The sequence below is a fragment of the Giraffa tippelskirchi genome, chromosome 13, assembly GCF_054371585.1.
Source record: "Giraffa tippelskirchi isolate mGirTip1 chromosome 13, T2T-mGirTip1v1.2.pri, whole genome shotgun sequence".
In the NCBI taxonomy this organism is placed as follows: Eukaryota; Metazoa; Chordata; class Mammalia; order Artiodactyla; family Giraffidae; genus Giraffa; species Giraffa tippelskirchi.
This window is the reverse complement of record NC_137287.1, coordinates 115,426,091-115,449,000: the sequence shown is the minus strand read 5'-3', so window position 1 is coordinate 115,449,000 and position 22,910 is coordinate 115,426,091. Positions and strand designations below refer to the sequence as shown.

Sequence of the window (22,910 nt, the reverse complement as noted above, 5' to 3'; positions counted from 1 at the left end):
AATAGGTCTCCTTCTTCCTCAGCAGTAACCGAAAGCCCTCTTGCTTCAGTGAGTGACCCCACCCAGGTCCACCCCTTTTCCCACCCCACCTTACCTTATCTGACCCTCTGATCAAAGGAGTTAAGTGTTAACTGTCATGATTACTCTTTTTTTTTTAAATGGAGTTTTACCATTTTTTTATAGTAACTTTCTGTTTTTTAATTGGAAGATAATTGCCTTAGATTTTGTGGTTGGTGTCTGCTGTACAATAGCAGGGAGCCCAGCCTGGCACTCATTATTATTATTATTACAAAAGACTTTGACTTTACAGAGAAGGAATATATGTCTCTGGCCTCCATTGCTCTCACAGCAACCCTGTGATATGAGCCGCAGGATCTCACATAACCCGTAAAGGCAAAAGAAATTTCTGGCCCCAGGTCACAAAGTTAGGCAAAGGCAGAGCTGGGACTCAAAATGAAGTCCTTTGATCCCAAAGCCACTGGTGGGGAGACCAGAGTTGGGGGGATGTTGCAGGCAATCTTCCAAAGTCCCCCAAGGTGCACTAAGGCAGGCAAGCTCTCCTGCTGGTGAAACAAAGTGAGGGGCAGGGGTGGTCATACCGCGGAGACATGTCCCGGTCCTCTTAGTCTTTTCTCCCCAGAAAAGCAGAGTCTGTGCCCCAGATGGACACGCTCTTCCCCCCGACTCAGCATCTGCCTGGACCACTGCCAGCTAAAGAGCTGGTGTTTGTCCAGTAGAGATGCTGCCACAATGGTTGCAGAAACCTTACCTGTGTCACACCTTCTAAAGTAGGTGGGGTTGAGGTGTGGGGGTGAAGGGCATTGATGCCCAGGTGTGGAGTCCTGCAGGAGGCTGCAAAGGAGGACCTGAGTTCACACACGGCTGTGCGCTTACCTGCCGGTTAGTCTGCTCTTCTCTGCTCACTGATGATCCATCACACGCCACGCACTGCTCTAGGTGCTGGGATGCTTTGTCAGTGACAAAGTGAGCAAAATTTGCACCTGTGGAATCACAGTCTCTTTTCACAAGACCCACAGGCAAAGTTGAGTTTCAGAAATGCTGATATGGGGGCATTTGGCCCCAGCAGGCAGCGGCAGGAGTTCTGGCCGTGGAGGGAGATTACACACTGTATGAGCCTGACCTGAGCTCCTCCCCTTCCCCACTCCTCTCCTTGTCACCTGTACCCACTCCTCAGCTCAGGTTTGAGAAGCTCCGTCAACCCCCAGCTTTCCTCAGACGTCCTCCTGCGAGGCCACGAAGTTGAACCAGCTCTGTCTCTTTGCAGCCCTTCTAGTCCTTGGGGGCAACCCAGGGGGTGAAACCAGAAACCAGGCCCAGGGTTAAGTCCATATTCACCTTTCCTCTCTAGACTGGGTGTGGGGGTGATGAAGGGAGTCCATGGAAGGGGCTGGGGAGCAGGACTGACGTGAGTGCAGCCAACCCTCTCTGGATTTCTTCTGGGACACTAACAAATGGACACGTCATTACATGTTCAGCTTTTAAACAAAAATATCCCACCTCACTGAACCAGATCAGAGACCCCACTTCTGAGACTCTCTTTTTCCAGTCACTATCTTGTCCCTAAACCTCAGTGTTGTATAATAACAAGATCCACCTTTATTTATTTATTTATTTTGGGTCCTGGTTAATGCTTCAGGCCTCCTGAGACTCTTGGAATTTACTGTTTTTCTGTAAGTCATGGTATGAGTCAAGGATGGGATCCTAGACAGTGTCTGGATGGGACTGGATTCCAGCAGATACCATCAAATGATTAGAGGGTTAGAACTGTCAACTTCCATGGCCTATGGGCAGAGCAGAGGGTACTGAGATTGAGTTCAATCACCAATGGCCAATGAATGAGTCAACCAACTTGCCTAGCTCCAACCCTCAGTTAAAACCCCAAAACATTGGATTCTGAGACATTCAGGAGAGCTGAACACACAAAGGGATTGTGAGGTGGGGAGAGTCCTGAGAGGCCTTGGAACCTCAGCACCCTGGGTTCCCCATTTGTCCTGTTCTTCTCCATTCGGCTGTCCCTGGGTAAAAGGCTTTCTTGAGTTCTGTGAACGGTTCTAATTAGTTGCTGAACATGGAAGGTGGGTCATGGAATCTATGAATTTGTAGTGAGTTGGTCACCCTCATGAGAGACTCTGGAACTTGTGCTCAACACCTGAAGTGTGGGCCACCCTCAGGGATGGAGTCCTTACCCCATGGCATCTGGGTCACCTCTGTGGATTTAGTGTCAGAAGGGCATTGACTCCTGGATGCCCAGTGGGTGTGGGGGAATCAGTCGCTGTTGGTAGAGACCCCACATGTCTGGTGTCAGGGACAAAACCCAGACTCACTCTTTTTTATCATTTGGGTCTGAGGTGAGATTCAGGGACAGAGGACTACTGTAATAGGAACAGTGCACTCAGAAACCTTTACCAGTTCTCTGCATTTTCAGAATTCCTGGCAGAATCAGGTAGTTTATTACATGGGCTATGACAGGATATTGTCTTGTTCTGATCCTACCAACTACTAACTATGTGTTCTGGGGCAAGTTATCTGCAGTTTCCTCACCTGAACAGGGCGGGGATGGGGGGGCAGGGGGGAGGGGAACCAGATTACATGAGTTTTTTGAAAGGCTTGTATTCAGTCCCTAAATCGTGTCTGACTCTTTGCAACCCTAGGGACTGTAGCCTGTCAAGCTCCTCTGTCCATGGGATTCCCAAGCAAGAGTACCCACTCCCAGGCAAGGAGTGGGCTGCCATTTCCTTCTCCATTGAAAGGATTGCCAGTCATGAACATAGAGTTTACACAGTCATGGTCCATGATGTCCATTTTCCACCAAAATGTTTTAGTCTGAAAGACTAAACCTCACCACCTCCCCCAAAAGAAACTTAAGTGTCAAATAACAATCATTTCTCTGTTATGAAATTAATCAGAGTTGAGTGACAGCTGAGTGTCTTCCCTCCAGAGGCAACTTGCAGGCAGAGCAGGAAATGCGGTTCTTCCGTGGGTCTGCTTGTTGGGGCCAAGACTGCTTTTTCCAGGCTGGTAAAATATTAGTCAAGACTCAATGCCCTTCTGGGCTTCCTCTGTGGCTCAGCTGGTAAAGAATCCACCTGCAGTGTGGGAGACCTGGTTTCGAACCCTGGGTTGGGAAGATCCCCTGGAGAAGGGAAAGGCTACCCACTCCAGTATTCTGGCCTGGAGAATTCCGTGGACTGTATAGTCCATGGAGTTGCAAAGAGTCAGACACGACTGAGCGACTTTCACTTCACTTCACTAATGCCTTTCTTCTTGCCCAGTCAGGCTCTTATTTTATGTTCCTATCAGGATACAGGAAGTTAAAAGTATACTCATAATTATATAGACAGGCCTCATCATCAGACTGATATGAATTTTATTATATCCAGTCTCTTCAATGCACTTGGCATGAATTTGAAAAGGGAGATTTATTCCTTTGACAAATATTCGTTAAATCCTTCTGCTTTTTTTCCCAAAAGCCATATTTCTTGAAATAGGGATGCAGCTATAAACAAAATATAGTAAAATAATATGACATCTGCGAGGGTGATGGACAAAAAAGGGGGAAATCCTATGGCAGGTGGTGATGAATGTCATGAAGAAAGAGAGTGATGGGGCTACAGGAGGCTGTAGAGGGTCAGAGAAACCCTCTGTGATAAGAAGATATCGAGCAGAATCTGCCAAAAAGGAGCCTGGAGTGTCACAGCAGCCAGGACCAGGGCAGCTGGAGCTGGGTGGGCGAGGGGAGGGGAATGGAAGGGGATGAGGTGGAGAGGCCGTGGGGGCAGGTCGTGAGGAGCCTTATAGGACTTTATAAGAACCCGAATTTGACTCTGAGAGAGCTGGGGAGTCGCGAGGGATTGGTCAAGCGAGCAATGGGATAGGACGGTTGTAACAGGGTCCCTGTGGCTGCAGTGTGGAGAGTGCCCTCTAGGGGGCGAATGCAGTGTGGAGAGTGGCCTCCAGGGGGCGAAGGGCAGAGACAGAGGCCCCTGGGCGGGCGGCTGCAGTGGTCCAGTGAGACATGTTGGAATGTGTACCTGTGTTGATCCCTCGGTTGATCTCAGTTCTCTTGAATAACAGGAATGACTTTCTCTGTTGAGGTTTCTGTGGAGGCCTCATCACACCTCGTGAATCATTAAGTATTTAGCCATTTGTGATAGATTCAACCTCCACCCCTCTCCCTTCCCTGAGGTGTGGGGATGGGGAGAGGGGGAAGGTGGGAGTGAAAAATATGACCACCTAATCAGGTAGCACCGTGGTAGAGAATCCTCTTGCCACTGCAGGAGACAGTGTCATTGGTTTGATCCCTGGCTTGGGAAGATCCCCTGGAGAAGGACGTGACAACCCACTCCAGTGTTCTTGCTTGGGAAATCCCATGGACAGAGTAGCCTGGCGGGCTACTGTCCATGGGGTTGAAAAGAGTCAGACATGACTGAGCGACTAACACTTAGGAGCTTTGTGGTGGGAATGGGATGAAGACCAAATTAATGCTTCTTATCAAAGTTGCAATATCAATATTTCCTCAATATTCTAATATTCCAGTGCCCATGATGTAACCACAATGAACACACTGGTGTGTTTTCTTCCATGCCTTTCTCCATTATAGCATGACACCTTCTCACTTTTTTTCAATGGTGAAAACTTTCAACCATACACGTATGTACAGAAAATAGTATTATAAACCTATGGACATTTGTCCGGCTCCAATCATTATCAACATATGGAGAATATTCTTAAAATGTATCCCCCTTTTTGATGTGTTTTGATGCTAATCAATGGCATCATGCCAATTCACCTATAAATATTCAGTAACAATATGGAATTACTTACAATATCATCCTATCATTGTCATGCCTAACCACATTAATAATAATGTCCTGGAAGTAGAGTATCAGACAACCTTTTCACATTTCACCCTGCACCCCTACCACTCTCTATTGCAAACAAACTGGGGATTTCAGTTGTTCATCTTGTAGACTGAGCTTTGATGACCATCCTCTTAAATAAGACCCTTCCATGCCTGCAGGCCTGCAACCTAACTTCTGCCTGGCTTTCTGCAAGAGTCCCAGCAAGGCCAAAATAATCAACCACTTCTGCATTGCCAAGTCCGGGTTCTGTGAGAGCTTTGTACATGGCGGCTGCAACACTAAGAACGAAAACTTCAAGATGGGGGAGCACTGCATGAGGACCTGTGGTAGTGCTATCGGATCCTGGAGAAGATGGAGGCAGGGCATGGAGGGAGGGGAGGGGCAGGGGGAAGAGATAGAGCTCAGGGGACCACACACCCCTCACAACCCTCCAGTGACTTCTTCCCTCGATGCCTCCCTGGAGACATGGCTGTAGTATCCATGTACAAGGCATGTCCTCCATGGGCCAGTGTGACAAAAGATCACCCCTAGAAGCCTCATCATCATAATCTGAGCCTACTCACATGCTCCCATTTTTCAGATGGGAACACTGAGTCAGTCACTCTGCAGAGGAGGTCATAGTGCTCCTGAGTGCCTCACCTAACCTGCAAAATTTATTTGCTCTTTGTTGGTCACCTCGGTCCTGGGAGGACCGTGGTTGCATATTTCTGGGATGGTCAGGGTGTATGGTGTCCACATCTGGGTCTTCAGAGATGTCAGTCAGCAAAATCCTTTCTCTTTTCAGAGAACCTGTGGACTGTGCTCCCCAGAGATGCTGAAGGTCAAGGAAGAACTTCCCAGAGTTGGGCTCTGGCTGCTTCTGAAAAAGTTCTGCCTCCTCCCCTTCCTTCTCTATCTTCCCCTTCTCAGCAGAAATCTGCCTCTTTCCTTCCCCCTATGGGCCTGCTTGCTTTAGTTCTGTCTCATCCAGTTGGCTCTAAGCTCCATGAGAGCAAGCCTTCTCTTTGTCCCTAGAACTTTGTGCAGTTCCTGGCACAAAGGTTACAGTCCATGAATATTGGAGAAAGGAAGGAAGGCATGCAGGAGAAAAGCTCCTCATGACTGGAGTGAATCCAGGATCTTGTCCTAATCTTCTTCCTCACTGTATCCTCACCTTCATCCTCCACGCCACCATCAACTCCAGAACCTTCTGGAATCTGGGTGCCAGGACCCTGCCCCTCCTCCCTCAGCTGGAGCTGCTGGAATCTGCCTCCTTTTCATGATAAATATGATTTTACATTCATGAAATCACATCCAAATTCTTTGCCACTTCATCTGTGTTAATATTAGATGAAAGTGAAAGTCACCCAGTCATTTCTGACTCTTTGTGACCCCATGGACTATACAGTCCATGGAATTCTCTAGGCCAGAATACTGGAGTGGGTAGCCCTTCCCTTCTCCAGGGGATCTTCCCAACCCAGGGATCGAACCCAGGTCTCCCACAGTGAAGCTGTATTCTTTACTGTCTTAGCTACTCAGGAAACCCAAGAATACTGGAGTGGGTAGCCTACCCCTTCTCCAGTGAATCTTCCCAAACTAGGAGTCAAAGCAGGGTCTCCTGCATTGCAGGAGGATTCTTTACCAGCTGAGCTACCAGGAAAGCCATATCTAATCTAATATTAGATATTCACTTCCAAATTCTTTGATCCATCATGGATGTTAATTTCTGATAGTATTGCCTAGATGTTCTTTGTTTTTTATTAGTAACATAGAAATAACTGGGGGCCCACATGACTAACAGTTTCTGGCAATTGTCTTCCTTGTGATTTTTACCTGTTTCTCCTCCAGCAAGTCACTTTCTTTAGCTGTAGTTTAGTTTCTTTATCTCTAATATAAGAATAATGAAGCTTAACTCCTAAGATGGTTAAATAATAACAAGCTACTTTTTCTAGAACACTTGTTGTGAGTCCACCTCTCAGGTCACAATGTTAAATGCCCTCCAGGTCAAGTGAGTTAAGTGAATAGAAGTATTTGGAGTGGGGGTGGAGGCAGGAGGGACAATAAGGAATGGCAGGGATTATGGAAACTGCAGAGAACAGTCCCCTCCTGAGAAGAGAACAGCTCTCCTTAGCTTAGTTCACGGCTTTCAAAGCGTGGTCCCTCGAGCAGCAACCTCTGCCCCAGGAACTTGGTAGATGCAGACGCTCAGTTCCCACCCATTACCTACTGAATCAAACTTCAGAAATTGGAACTCTCAAATCTGTTTTGGAACAAACATCTAAAGGATTCTGATGCTCATTCAAGGTTGAGATTCACTGTTTTTGATAAATTGCAGGACTGTGTTGACAGATTGTTTATTTTTTCTAACAATGCTAGAAATTTATTTTCTATAAAACTCCCACTGTTAAATCCTGGCAAACTTTTCAAAATTGTGAAATGCACTGTGGAGGCTAACAATACTGATATTCTTGCTGGATATGCAATCTTGATTTATGTTCTTCCTTTTAATGGGTTGCCCTGGTGGCTCAGACGATAAGAATCCGCCTGCAATGTGGGAGATCTGGTTTCCATCCCTGTACTGAGAAGAACCCCTGGAGAAGGGAATGGCTACTCACTGCGATGTTCTTGCCTGGAAAATCCGACGGAAAAAGGAGCCTGGCGAACTGTAGCCCATGGGCTCGAAATGAGTCCGACACGACTGGGTGACTGAGCATGCCCAGCAAGCACTTCCTTTTAACGCTTAAAATAATCCTAAAATAACAGTGTTCATGACAGCACTTTTAAGGAGGAAGACTCTGAAGGTCCAAAAATTGTTATATCACGTAGTAAGAAAGAGGCTTGGCTATGACTTGGACATGAATGCCCCTCTCAGAGGGCATTCTGCCACAGAGATCCAAACATCATGTGTCTACTCCGGGGGCAGTCTATCCATTTCAGTCTATCTATCCAGTTAGACAGCATGGCATCTAAAATTCTTAAATTTCAGAGGGAAGAGCAAAGGCATAGAAGCATAGATAATATCTGGAGTCCCACAGTCTTGGATCTTTATCCAGAATACAATGCCTGTGATGTTCCCGCCTTCTTATTTCTCTGAAGACGACCACAGAAGGTTTGTAATTAGAGACCTCAGTCACTCACAAGCTGGAGGGAGGAGGTGAAGGGAGGCTGAGCCCATCAGGGGGCTTCTGGTCTGGGGGCTTCTAGCCTGGATTAGAGTGAGGAGGACCAGGAAAGGAGGAGACTGGGAGAGAAAGACAGATGAGAGAGGAGGGGGGAAGAAAAGAGATGTCTCTGTTGTTAGGGGGAGTCTCTGCTGCTCCCTGGTCTCAGGTGGACAGACTGAGGGGAATAGGGGCAGGATCTGAAGGCCTCTTGAACTAGAATCCTTGTTGTACCCTCTGTTGCTCGTGGGTCCTGAGCAAGTGGCTGCACCTCTCTGAGCCTGTACTTTCTCCTTGACACAGTGGGATGAGAACTCAGATGCTGCAGGAGGGACATGAGGCTAAATGAAATCACGCATGTGGAATGTCTCAGGAGAGAGCAGACCCTCCTCTCACCGTGGCTTGTTGGCGAGTCACAGGCTCCCGATGCCCTTCTGTCCTGGGGCAGCTCGGTATTGAGAGCTCCTGCCCTTCTTCAGGGAAAGGGTGTCTGTGCAGGAAGGCAGCACCCCCGCGTCCTCTCAGCTCATCACCCAGCTCTGTGCCTGCTTGACGTTTGGCTGGACTTGCTCCTGGGGCTTCTGGGCACTGAGCCCAGCTCCCTTCTCCTTGAGCCTGGAGTGGAGCATAGTGTGTGTGTGAGTGTGTGAGTGTGTGAATGTGTGTGTGTGTGTATGAGAGAGAGAGAGAGAGATTGGGAAATGCTTGTCTGTGTATGGATGAGTAAAGAGACTTGTGCCACATGATTGTAACTGGGAGTGAATATATGGGAGTGAAGGGATGGTGGGTGTGTCACTCCCTCACGTGTGCACCATAGTTTATAGCTTGCAATGCAGCAGAGTGCATGTGCACAGACTCTGAAGCCAGAATCCTGGGTTCAGAAACTCTCTGACCACTCTAGGGCTTTAGGCAAATTATTTTATTTGTTTTTACCTCAGGTTCCTCCTCTGAAATGTGAGAAACTATCAATAGATTCTCACCCTCTCTTTTAGGATTTTTGTGGACTATTTGAGTTAATGTATGGCAAGTACTTCGGATAACACGTAACACATAGAAAAGCTAGGTTTTATCTGCTATAATTACTCTTTATTATCGTTATTATTAACACTGCAAAGGACTTTGGCTTCTCAGGGAGAAGGAATATATGCCTGTTGTCTCCATTGCTTCCACGTCAACCACATGATATGGGCAGCGCGGATCTCATCTGATACCTGAGGACACGAGACTCTGGGAGATTTAAATCCTCAGGAACTAAGTTAGGAAAACGCAGAGCTGGTACTCAAGCTGAGGTCCTATGGCCCCATCGCCACTGAGGGAGAGCAGGAGGAAGGAGGAGGTGGCAGGTGATCTTCCAAGGTCCCCAAGGTCCCCTGATGTCCACTCAGACAGACAGATCTCCTGTTTGTGAAACCAGGTGAGGGATGGCAGGTGGTCAGGCTGTGCACATGTGTTCAGCTCCCTGCTTCCCCTCTGCCACCTCCTCTTTACCCCTTTTCTGAAGCATAAACAGGTTACAGCCCAGGGCAATGTCACCTTTCCCAGCTAAGTTCCTACCTGGACCAGTGCCTGGTAAATAGCACACATCCATCCAGTGGAGGAGCTGCGACAATGGTTGCAGGAAGGTGTCCTGTGTCACACGTGTCATCTGAGGTGGGTGAGGGGGGTCAGGGCATTGAGGTCCAGGTGAGTTGACACCTGCATGTGGCTGAAAAGGTGGACGTGCGCTAACACACTGCTGATCACTTATCCATCCGTTGATCGGCTCTCATCCACTCACTGACCATCCATCATGTGCCAGGCACAGCTCTAGGTTCTCAGATGGACAAATTCCACCTGTCAGATCACTATCTATGTTTACATGAGACCCACAGGCATCGTCAGGTCTGAGAACTGCTGTTTTTCAACATTTGGCCCCTGCAAAGAGAAGCAGGAGGCATGGTCAGGTAGGGAGATTATGCAATAAACAGGACTGACCCGGCCCCTCCCCTTGCCCACTCCTCTCCTCATCGCCTGATCCCACCACTCAGCCAGGATATTAAAGCTCAGTGCATCCCCAGGATCCTCAGGAGCCCTCCTGCAAGGCCACCAAGATGAGCCGGTTCTGCCTCTCCGCAGACCTTCTCTTTTTCCTGGTTATCCTGGTGGACAGCACCCCGGTGAATATACACCATATCTAGGATGAAGGTAGGTCCAGCCTCACCTCTCCTCTACACACTGGAGGGAAATGAGGGGAGTCCACAGAAGGGTCTGGGGAGCAGGGGTAGGGTGGGTGCTGCCAGCCCCCTCTGGATTTCTCCCCGGAAATTGGCTAGTTTTAACTCCGGGAACAATTCACCACTCTCAACATGGAAAAAAAATGAAAATTAGAATTAAAAAAAATATATCCCACCTAAAGTACCACGTCAGGGACCACATCCTTGAGCCTCTATTCCTGGTCAGTGTCTCCGATCCTCACTGTAGTGTAATAAAAACATCCATATTTCATCCTTGGCCGTATTCATGACCCAGGCCTCCTGAACCTCTGGGAATTCACAGTGTTTCATAGGTCATGAAAGTCCATCCAAGATATCATCAGAACTGCTCGTGTCTCCAGAAGAAAATAAACAGGCACTTAAACGTTAACATTTTCAATACCATCCATGTCAGCAACTCTGGGGAGAGGGGAGGAAATGGAGATTGAGCTCAATCACCAATGGCCACTGATTCAATCAGTATGCCTTTGTATTGAAGCCTAAATAAAAATCCATGAACACTGGTGTTTAGAGAGCTTTCAGGGTGACAGACACAGGAGGTGATGTGAGGGTGCTGGGCTCACTAGGGTACAGAGGCTCCACACACCTCCACTCCTCCTTTGCCCTACCCGTCTCCTCTTTTTCACTGTCTCCAAGTTTTATCTTTTATAATAACATGGGTACAGTAAGCGAGGTGTTTCCTGAGTTCAGTCGCTGGTTCTATAGAGTTATTGAACATAGAGATGGAGTCATGGAACCTCTGATTTTTGGCCAGTTGGTCGCAAGTATGAATTATTCGAGATCACATGGCTTGCATCTGAACTGAAGACAGTCTTGAGCCCTCAACCTACAGAATCTGCAGTAAGCCCAGAATTTACACTACCAGAAGTAAATTGACTGTGGCTGTTTGAGAATTGGTTAGTGTTGGTAGAGACATCACATATTTGGCATCAGGGTAAACTCAGACTCATTCTCACCTGTGATATGAGGGGTTAGGTGAAGGCTTGAGGACAGGGAAGTAATGAAAGTAGGACACTGGATCCAGAAACTCTACAAGTAAACTGTATTTTCAGAATTTCTGGCAGAATCAGGTAGTGTATCAAATGGGTTGTGACTAGACAGTACCTAGTCTTGACCCCCCCCCCACAACGTGTTTGTGTCCTGGGGCAAATCATCTGCGGTTTCCTCATCTGAGCATGGGGGTACATGTTCCATGGGTTCTTTGAAAAGATTACCTGTCATTAATATAAAGAGTTTAATCACATTGCATGGCCAATTTTTTCCATTTTCTAGTAAGATGTGTTCATTAAAAAAAAAATGCCTATGTACCTTCCTTGGGCAAGAAAAAATATTTAGGTGTCATATATTGATATTCCTCCATTATTAAAACAAACCAGAAAGACCTGGGACCAAAAGAGCAGAGTAACTGCAGGGTAAGCAAGAACACAGCCCTTGTGTGGGTGGCTCATGGGACCAAGGCTGATTTGAATAGTTTCCGGGTCCCCTCTTGACTATTCTTTTATTACCTATATTTGATCTTTGTCTTGGTTCATGGCCCAGGCCTCCTAAACTTCTTGGAATTTATCTTCTTTCATAGGTCATGAGAGCACTCAGGAAAGGCAACCAGGAAGATTTCAGGTACGGACTGGTCTCCCCAAAACCTCAAACACTCACTTAGATGCTTGAATTTTCACCACTTTCTTGCCAGCACCTCTTGGGATAGTGGAGGGCTCTGAGATTGAGATCAATCAGCCATGGCCGATAATTCAGTTAGTCTGGCTATTTATCGAAAACCTCCAGAAAAATCTATAAATATTTGGATTCAGAGAGGTTTTGGGGTTAATAATAATATAGTGGTCACATGGATCACATTATTTTATTATCATCTGAGTAGATTGAATATTAGAGATGATTATGTAAATGTGTCCAATCATCAAGTAGATATTTTACTAAAAAGAATTTGATCATATCCATTCTATTAAAGACTGTGTACTTGTTGAGAAAATTGGAATTAAGTCCCTACAAAGCATTGTTCTTGGGGTGGGGAAACAGCTGTGAAAAATATATGGCAAAATAACTTGCCTTCTAGGAGGGACACAAACAATAGCAGAGGGGAGAAATCCTATGGTAGGTCATAAGTTTCTTGAAGGTAGAGAGGCACATGGAGAAAGGATGCTGTGCTTTTTCTCTCCAGGGTCAGGGAAATCTTCTGTGATAGGAGGCTTTGAGCAGAGGCTGCAGAAGTAACGTGCCTGGTGTGTTGGAACAGCAGCCAGGACCAGGGTGGATGGAGCTGTGGTGTGGAGAGGAGAGGAGTGGAAGGTGATGAGGCTGAGAGGCCATGGGGGCAGGTCATGAGGAGACTTGTGGGACTTATTAAGATCAGAATTTGACTCCCAGAGAAACGGGGAGTCACTGAAGGATTGGTCATGGGAGCAATGGGGTAAGACTGAATAGTAACAGGATCCCTGAGGCTGCAGTGCAGAGTGCCCTCTAGGGGATGAAGGGCAGACACGGAGGCCCAGGGAGCAGGCTGCCGCAGTGGTCCACGCGAGCCTTGATGGAGCGGGATCCACGTTGTTCCCTGGGTGGATCCCAGGTCTCTTGTATAACATGAATGTCTTGCTCTGTTGAGGAGGCTTCATTATCTAGTCATGATGCATTAAATCATTAGCTATTGGTGATTGTTCAACTGACAGTTCTATTCCCCTCCTTGAGGTCGTAGAAGAAGAGGGGATGGAGAAGAGAAGACCGGGGGAGGGTGGGAAGGAAAGTTCCAAGGCTCCCTCCTGCCAGACAGTCCTTCCTGTGCATTCAGAGCCCACGCTGGGGTTACGAGGGTCTTTCCAAAATCACTGACGTCACAGATCAGAAGCCACTTTTATTGTTCTCATCACATAAGAGATACCAAGATTTTTAGGAACTCAGTGCCAGGAAAAGGATGAAAAAACAAACACATATGTTTCTTCTTATAATCACAGTATCAACAGTATCAGTATTCAATTTATACAGTGCTCCTGATGTCACCAAAGTGAACACACTGGTATGTTTTCTTCATGTCTTTTTCCATTGCAGCATAATTCCTTCATATTTTTTATTAATGGTGGAAAGTTTTGACTATACACATAAGCACAGAGAATGTTAATAGTATTATAAAACCCACATATCCAGATCCAGTAATTTGACATATATTAACATAATGAATAATAATTATAATATTTAATATAATTAATAATACTGTAATGTAATTAATAATACTATAGTATTATAATGAATATAACTATAAATATAATAATACTATTAATATAATAGTGTAATTAATAATATTATTAATATTAATATAATACTATAAAACCCAGGTATTCAGACCTAGCGATTTGACATATAGGACATTTTTTTTTACATGTGATCTCTTTCTGTTCTTGTAGAGCTGTGGTTTTTCTGGTTCATTTGTGTATTTATTTGGGTGTGTTGGGTCTTATTTGTGGCCTGCTGGCTTAGATGCCCTGCAGCATGTGGGACCTTAGTTCCCTGACAAGGGATTGAACCTGGAACTCCGGCATTGGAGGGTGGATTTTTAACCACTGGACCACCAGGGAAGTCCTGTGAAGTTTTTGAGGCTACTTTATGGGGAGATACACATTTGTACATGATTACTGTAGCACGTCACGCCTAGCAACATTCATCATGATGTCCCAGAAAGGAGGTTTACAAATGGGCTTTTCAATTTGGCCATCCTCCACAACTTTAAATTCTCTATTGTAAAACAAACAAACAAACAAACCTGGTGGTTCCCTTGTTGACCTTGTAGACTGAGCCGTGATGACCATCCTCATAGCTGACCCATTGCCCCTCCCATTTCAGCAACTTCTAGACCTGCTTTCTGCCTGGAGAAAAAATTCACAGGTCCTTGTAGGGGCTGAAAGACCAGGCGCTTCATCAAGCGTGATATGGAGCAGTCCAAATGCAATGATAGGGCTGGGCATCATTAGTGCTGAGTACACAGAGGATGTACAGAGAGCTGAAAGGTCAACAACTCCCTCAAAGAATAAGCATGCATAAAGACCTGTGCTCACATAACAGGGTCCTGGTGGTAAGACAGGGGGCAGGTCAGGCTGGGAGGGGAAGCCTGGGGAAAGAGGTGGAGCTCAGGAGACCACACACCATTCACACCTGCACAGTCTCTTTCCTCCTTGTTGCCTCCTAGAAGAGGGTGCAGTGTCCTGTGAAACCTGTAACCCAGAGCATGTCCTTCAAGGGTCAGCTTGGCAGAAGGTCAACCCTGGATGCCTCTTTATGATCATATAAGCCTGATCATATGCTCCTCTTTTTCAGAGGGCAACACTGATTCAGCCACCCTCCAGGGCAGGTCTGCAGTGCTCCTGGCACTCCCCACCCCCACTCGAGGCTTGAAAAACTCATTTCCTTCTCGTTGGCCATTCGGGTCATGGGGACTACGGTTCCAGATTTTTTGGAAAATCTTGGATCTGTCAAGATGATCGATGTCCACATCTGGAGCTGGAACTCAGCAAGTTCCTTTCTTTTTGCAGAGGACATGCGAAGAGTGATCCCTGAAAGTCTGAAGTCCAAGGAGGACCCCTGCAGGACTGGGCTGTGGCTGTTTCTGAAACAGTTCAGTCTCCTCGCAGTTCTTCTCTCCCCTACCCTCCTCAGCAGAACCTGTCTATTTCCTTTCCTCCATGGGTCTACATGTCTTAATTCTGTCTCATCCAGCTGTCTCTCAGCACCACGAGAGCCAGCCTTCTCTTTATCCCGAGCACTTAACGCAGCTCCTGGCACCAAGGAGACAGTTCATAATTCATTGAGGAAGGAAGGAAGGCTGGATGGAGCACATGCCTCATGTCCACAATAACTACAGAGCTTGCCGTTTGATGGCAGGATTTTTGTTTTCACCCGCATCCTCGCAGCATCCTCACCGTCATCCCCCTCCCCACCATCACTGCTCTTCTTGCAGATGGTCATGGTGGAATTTCCAGCCTCCAGTTCTCAGCATCAGTTACTAGAGAAGGGTTTGGAATAAAGAAGGTCCTTGACTGCACAATGATGTTACAATTTTCTTTTCTATAGCTTCAAACACTGTGGCTTATATTTCAATAAATGCATATTCAAAATTAAACTGACTGGAGTGGAGTCTGTTGTTTGCAAGTACAAACCTTAGCCAGTAGGGTCCATGGAAATGGTGGTCCTTCTCTCTGCTCTGCTTAACAATGGCTACCTCCCTTTTCCCCATCCACAGAGTGTGCCCTGCCAGGTATAGGAAGCAAACCCATTATAGCATCATCTACCTTTTCATAGCCACTCCAAGCTACATAAAAACCTGGGACACAGACACCTCAATATGTAGGCTTTCATTCCTTACTTCTAAGTTCAGTCAAATTTGGGGACAGGTTGTTCTCCTGGACTCTCAGAAGGAGAATGGATATTAGACTCAGTTATCCACTTTTCTAAGGAATCTGATTTCCTGAGGTCACATGTAGGGAGGGGGCTTCTTACTTCAGTTAAAGAAAGGGCAACTACCTTTTTTGTGTCCCAGGCTCTGTGTTAGCATTTTGCCTGTATTATTCTATTTATCATCCTAAGAATCCTTCAAGGGAGGAAATGGAGGCATGGAGATGGCTCTTAGCTGCTGTATTCATTTGTTCACATTGCAGGTCCCCTTTCTCCCAAGTAGAGGGACTTTGATGATGTTTTCTTTCTCCTGCCTCTGGGAGGATGTAGGTTGGAGACACTTTCAGAGAACAGAGAGTTATCTGTTTTACTACAGATGAGGAAAGTGAGGCATGGGGACCACAGAAAGAACAGTAATGAAATAAACAAGAACACAGATGTTGCTGGTGCTGTTACTCACTACTTCCTTGTAGACTTGGGCAAATTTCTCAGCATCTCTGAGCTTTTCATTCTTTATTATAAAATAAGGATAATGCTTGTATTTGTTAGTGTTTCTAGCCAGAGACCACTAGAAACAGTCTGGTTTCTAGTTGAAGTCTGCTCTGCTCAGCTCAGTCACTCAGGCACATCTGACTCTTTGCAACCCCATGGACTGTAGCCCACCAGGTTCCTCTGTCCAAGGGATTTTTCAGGCAATACTGGACCAGGCGGCCATTTCCTTCCCAGAAGTAGCAGTCACTCAAGATAGGGGGATGTCTGGTCACTTTGGTTGTCCCTGTAATTTAGCTTGTTTTGTCTGTGTTCAAACATGATTACCAAATGTCTTATTTTTGTCCTGATATTTCATGGACACAGAATGACCTTGTTTGATATTGAGGTTCTGTTTAAATGTTAATATTGAGCAGAAGAATATTAGGCCCACTGTGGTGCCAGGGCAGGTCTTGGAACTCAGAGGTTGCTTTTTGCTTTGTCTATCAATCTGATCATGTTGTGATCAGGAGGTAAAGTTATTTTTAAAATGATTTGCACAGGTGTTGCCAAAGTAACTTTTACCAAAGTCAGATCTGATAGCAGTAACATTAATACTGTGAATATATAACAAATTTAATTTTTACTAAAATTATTAATTTGTAACAGTGCAATAGGATAATGCCTTGGTGTTAATGAAAGGAGACTGGCTTAAGTAACTCACTATGCTGCTGTGTGTTCTTGGGCACGTCATTTCATCTCCCTGAGACAGTGGTGTGTTGGGGAACTGGTTGCTATTTGCAGAGACCCCACATGTTTGGAGTCAGGGAAACAACCTAGACTCACTCTTCTTTATTATTTGTGTCTGTGGTGAGGTTTGGAGAGGGGACTATCGTATTAGGGACAGTGCACTCAGAACCCCTTACCACTTCTCTGCATTTTCAGAATCCTGGCATATTCAGGTAGTTTATACAATGGGTTGTGACAAGAGAGTGTCTTGTCCCAACCCAATCCTGCCATTCACATGCTGTGTGTCCTCGGGCAAGTCATCTGCAATTTCCTCACCTGAACAGGGGGACCAGGCTACACGAGCTTTTTGAAAGAGTTGCCAGTCATGAGTATGAAGAATTTACACAGTCATGGTCAATGATGTCCATTTTCCACCAAAGTGTTTTAGTCCAGAAGACCTGTCTACCTACATTTCCTCACTACCTACCCAAATGGAAATTTGTGTGTGAAATAATGATCATTTCTCTGTTATAAAATCAATCAGAAAGCTGAGTGACAGCTGAGCTTCTTCCCTCCAGAGGCAACTGCAGGCAGAGTAGGAAATGCAAGACTTCTGTGATTTACTCATGGGGCCAAGACAGCTTTTTCCAGGCTGGCACTGTATTAGTCAAAACTCAGGGCTCATCTTCTTGCCTCCTAGTCAGACTATTATTTTTATCTTGCTATCATGATATAGGATGTTAGAAGAGACTCATAATTATATAAATAAGCCTCATTATCAAACAGGAGTTTTATTATATCCAGTCTCAATGATCGTGCACTTAGAATGGGTATGAAATGGGAAATTCATCTCCTTGACAAATATTCATCAAATATTGATGCTTTTTCCACCTAAAACTTATATTTCTTGGTGTAGGAAAGCATCAGAAAAGAAAATTAGTAAGATAATATGCTTTCTAAGAGGGTGATAGACAATCAAAGCTGGAAAATCCCATGCCAGGTGGTGATGAGTATTTTGTAGAAAGAGAGTGATGGAGATTCAGGAGTCTGTCGAAAGTCAGGGAAACACTCTGTTGTAAGGAGGTCTTGAGCAGAGGCTGCCAAAAAGGAGCCTGGTGTGTTTGAGCAGCAACCAGGACCAGGGTGGCTGGAGCTGAGTGGGTGAGGGGAGGGGAGTGGAAGGGGATGAGACAGAGATGTCATGGGAGCAGGTCGTGAGGAACCTTGTAGGACTTTATAAGAATCAGAATTTGACTCTGAGAGAGCTGAGAAATCATGAGGGATTGGTCATGGGAACAATGGGATGAAAGTGTTACTCACTCAGTCGTGTCTGACTCTCTGCGACCCCATGGACTGTAGCCTGCCAGGTTCCTGTCCATGGACTTCTCCAGGCAAGAATACTGGAATGGATTGCCATTCCCTTCTCCAGGAGATCTTCCCAAATCCAGAGATCGAACCTGGGTCTCCCTAATTGAAGGCAGATTCTTTACCTTCTGAGCCATTAGGGAAGCCCAACAATGGGATAGGACTCCAGTTTTAATAGGGTCCCTGTGGCTGCAGTGTGGAGAGTGATCCCTAGGGAGCAAAAGGCAGAGACAGAGGACCCTGGGCAGGCTGCTGCAGTGAGTCAGGTGAGTCAGGTGAGTCAGGATGGAGTGTGTACCTGTGTTGGTCCCGGGGTTGATCTCAGTTCTCTTGATAACATGAATGATTTCTCTGTTGAAGTACTATGCATTGCTATGTAATGCATCATCAAAAATCACGATGCATTAAATCTTTAGACATTTATGATTGATTCAACCTCTAGCCCCTCTCCCCACCTTGAGGTGTGGAGGCAGGGAAAGGGGAAAGGGGGAAACAAAATTCTGACCCCCTAATCAGGTGTTGATTCCCCAGGCAACAAATCCCCGTTCTTGGGTTAGGTTGAGGCTTTACTAGTCACCTCATTCACATGATAAAAGACGCTTTGTTGCTGTCATCTCTCAGGAAAGTCCAACTGTGTGTTAAGAGCTCTGTGCCAGGAATGGGATGAAGACCAAATTAGTATTTCTTATGAAAGTTGCAGTATCAATATCCCTCAGTTCAGTTCAGTTCAGTTGCTCAGTCGTGTCCGACTCTTTGCAACCCCATGAATTGCAGCACGCCAGGCCTCCCTGTCCATCACCAACTCCTGGAGTCTACTCAAACCCATGTCCATTAAGTCGGTGATGCCATCCAGCCATCTCATCGTCTGTCATCCCCTTCTTCTGCCTCCAATCCTTCCCAACATTAGGGTCTTTTCCAATGAGTCAACTCTTCGCATGAGGTGGCCAAAGTATCAGAGTTTCAGCTTCAACATCAGTCCTTCCAGTGAACACCCAGGACTGATCTCCTTTAGGATGGACTGGTTGGATCTTCCTGCAGTCCAAGGGACTCTCAAGAGTCTTCTCCAACACCACAGTCCAAAAGAATCAATTCTTCGGCGCTCAGCTTTCTTCACCGTCAATATCCCTCAGTATTCCTTTATTCTGTTGTGCAAGATGTAACCAAAGTAAACACACTGGTGTGTTTTCTTCCATGCATTTCTCCATTACTGCATGATGCCTTCACACATTGATTTCAGGGTGGAAACTGTCAATCACACACATATGTACAGAAAATAGTATTATAAACCCATGGACTATTGTCTAGCTCCAATCATTATCAACATATGGAGAATATTCTTAAACTGTATCCTCCTTTTTGATGTATTTTGATGCCAATCAATGGCATCATGCCAATTCATCTATAAATATTCAGTAATAATATGGAATTATTTACAATATTACCCTGTCATTATCATGCCTAACCATATTAATAATAATGTCCTGGAAAGGAGGGTATCAAACAGCCATTTCACATTTCACACCCCTACCACTCTCTATTGCAAACAAACGTGGGATTTCAGTCGTTCATCTTGCAGACTGAGCTGTGATGACCATCCTCTTATCTGACCCTTCCATGCCTACATCCCCACAGCCTAACTTCTGCCTTGACCTCCATACAGGGATTCAAGCAAGGCCAAAATAGTCAAACACTTCTACATTGCCAAGTCCAGGTTCTGGAAGACCTTTTTACATGGCAGCTGAAATGCTAAAAACAGCAACTTCAAGATCAGGGAGAACTGTGTGAGGACTTGTGATAGTGCTATCGGGTCCTGGGGAAAGACAGAGGGCAGGGCAGGGTGGGAGGGGAAGGAGAAAGAGATGGAGCTCAGGGAGCCACACACCGCTCACAACACCCGAGTGACTTTTTCCCTCGATGTCTCCCTGGAGAAGTGGCTGTAGTATCCGTGGACTGAGCATGTCCTCCATGGACCAGCTTGGTGAGACCTTTCACCATAGAAGCCCCATCATCATAATCTGAGCCTACTCACATGCTCCCATTTTTCAGATGGGAACACTGAGTCAGTCACTCTGCAGAGCAGGTCTGGAGTGCTCCTCAGTGCCCCACCTCAGCCTGGAAAATTCCCTTGCTTTTTGTTGGTTACTCTGGTCCTGGGAGGACTGTGGTTGCACATTTCTGGGATGGGTCTAGGACCTGTCAGGGTGTAGAGTGTCCAGGTCTGGGCCTTCAGAGATGTCAATCAGCAAGTTCCTTCCCTTTTACAGAGAACCTGTGAACTGTGCTCCCCTGAGATGCTGAAGTATGAGGAGGACCCACCCAGGGCTGTGTACTGGCTGCTTCTGAAAAATTTCAGCCTCTTCCTCTTCCTTCTCAACCCTCCCCTCCTCAGCAGAAATCTTCCTCTTCCCTCCCCGCTATGGGCCTGCTTGCTTTGGTTCTGTCTCATCCAGTTGATTCTAAGCACCCTGAGAGCAAGTCTTCTCTTTAGCCCTAGAACGACGCGCGGCTCCTGGCGCAAAGGATACGTTCCATGAACATCGGCAGAAGGAAGGAAGGAATGCAGGAGCAAAGCTCCACGTGACCGGAGTGTCTACAGAGCCCGGGATTGAATCCAGGATCTTGCCCTACTCTTCTTCCTCACCGCCTCCTCACCTTCATCCTCTACCCCACCATCACCCCCAGAACCTTCTGGAACCTGAGTGCCTGGACGCTGCCCCTCCTCCCACAGCCCGAACCGCTGGGATCGCCTCCTTTTCTTGACAAATATGATTTGATACTCATGAAGTCTCGCCCAAAATCTTTGACACGTCATCTGTTAATATTAGATAGTATTGCCTGGGTGTTGTTTGTATTTTGGCAACATCCAAGTAATGGGGACACATGACTGACAGTTCTTGGCCTGTGTCTTCCTCCTGTTTTTTAACCTATAATTCCTCCAGCAAGTCACTTTTTCTTGTGTGTGTGTGTTAGTCTTTCAGTCATGTCTGTCTCTTTGCGATCCCATGGACTGTAGCCCTCCAGGCTCCTCTGCCCATGGAATTCTCCAGGCCAGAATACTGGAGTGGATTGCCATTCCCTTCTCCAGGGGATCTTCCCAAACCAGGGATCGAACCTGGATCTCCTGCATTCCAGGCAGATTCCTTACCGTCTGAACCACCAGAGAAGCCTTAGCTGTAGTTCTGTTTCTTCATCTCTAAAATATGAACGTTGAAACTTAACTTCTAAGATGGTTAAATAATAAAAAGCTACTTTTCCCTGAACACTTACTGTGAGTCCACTCTACAGGTCATGAAGTTAAATGCCCTCCAGTGAAGGGAGTGAAAGTCACTCAGTCGTGTCTGACTCTTTGCAACGCCATGGACTTCTCCAGTACAGTCCATGGAATTCTCCAGGCCAGAATACTGGAGTGGGTAGCCTTCCCCTTCTCTAGGGGATCTTCTCAACCCAGGATCGAACCCAGGTCTCTCACTGCAGGTGGATTCTTTACCAACTGAGCTATTGGGGAAGCCCAAAATGCCCTGCAGGCTAGGTGAGTAATGGGGATGGGAGTATTTGGAGTGGGGGTGGGAGCAGGGGGACAAAAAGGAACCGCGGGGATTATGGAAACTGGAGAAAGCTCCCCTCCTGAGAAGAGAGCAGCTCTCCTTCAGTTCACGGCTTTCAGAGCATGGTCCTCTGAGAGCAGCACCCTCAGCCCCAGAAACCTGGTATGCGGACACTGAGGTTCCACCCCCGTCCTCCCAAATCAAACTTCAGAAAGTGGAGCTCTCAGATCTGTGTTTGACCAAATGGCTAAGGGATTCTGGTGCTCACTCAAAGTTGCAATCCACTGCCCTTGATAAATTGCAGGACTGTGTTGTTGCCAGATGTTTTACTTTTTCAAACGATGCTATAAATTCATTTTCTGTAAAACTCCCACTGTTAAATCTTGGCAAACTTTTCAAAATTGTGAAATGTACTGTGTGGGCTAACAATTGTTGATATATTCTAGCCAGATGTGAAATCTTTTGTTTATGCTCTTCCTTTTAATACCTAAAATAATCCTTATAAAACAGTATTCATGACCTCACACTTAAGAAGGAAGACTCTGTAGGTCCAAAAAGTGAGGTGCTATTATATCACGTAGTAAGAAAGCGTTTGCTCATGACTTGGATATGAATGTCCCTCTTAGAGGGCACAACATTTCAAACATCTGAACACCTTCTGTCTGCCCTGGATACATTCCATCCATTTCACTATGTGGCCTTAGATAGCATGGGATCCAAGAGTCTTCTGCCTCAGAGGGAAGAACTGCAGAATAGAAGCAGAGATATGATCTGGCGTCCCACAGTCTTGGATCTTTATCCAGAATACAATGCCTGTGGTGTTCTTGCCTTGTTATTTCTCTGAAGATGCCCGCAGAGGCTGGGGAGGTTTGTAATTAGAGACCTCGGTCATTCATGAGCTGGAGGTGGGAGGGGAAGGGAGGCTGAGCCCATCGTGGGCGTCTAACCTGGACCAGAGTGAGGAGGACCAGGAAAGGAGGACATTGGGAGAGAAACAGAGACACGTGAGAGAGGAGAGGGGGAGAAAAGAGGAGTCTCTGTTGTTAGGAGATGTCTCTGCAGCTGTCTGGTCTCAGGTGGACAGACTGAGGGGAATAGGGGCAGGGCCAGAGGGCCTCCTGAACTAGAATTCTACCACCT

At 46.3% G+C, this 22,910-nt stretch overlaps 1 long non-coding RNA gene across 1 annotated transcript; it reads left to right on the top strand.

Moving 5' to 3' along the window:
- Nucleotides 1–1,946: 1,946 nt before the first annotated feature.
- LOC145533525 (uncharacterized) lies at nt 1,947–15,311 on the top strand. The gene is made up of 8 exons (XR_014074142.1): nt 1,947–2,096; nt 7,849–7,971; nt 8,327–9,437; nt 9,525–9,966; nt 10,081–10,207; nt 11,852–11,892; nt 12,449–12,576; nt 14,805–15,311. It is a non-coding gene; the product is annotated as an uncharacterized LOC145533525 (long non-coding RNA).
- Nucleotides 15,312–22,910: the final 7,599 nt, after the last annotated feature.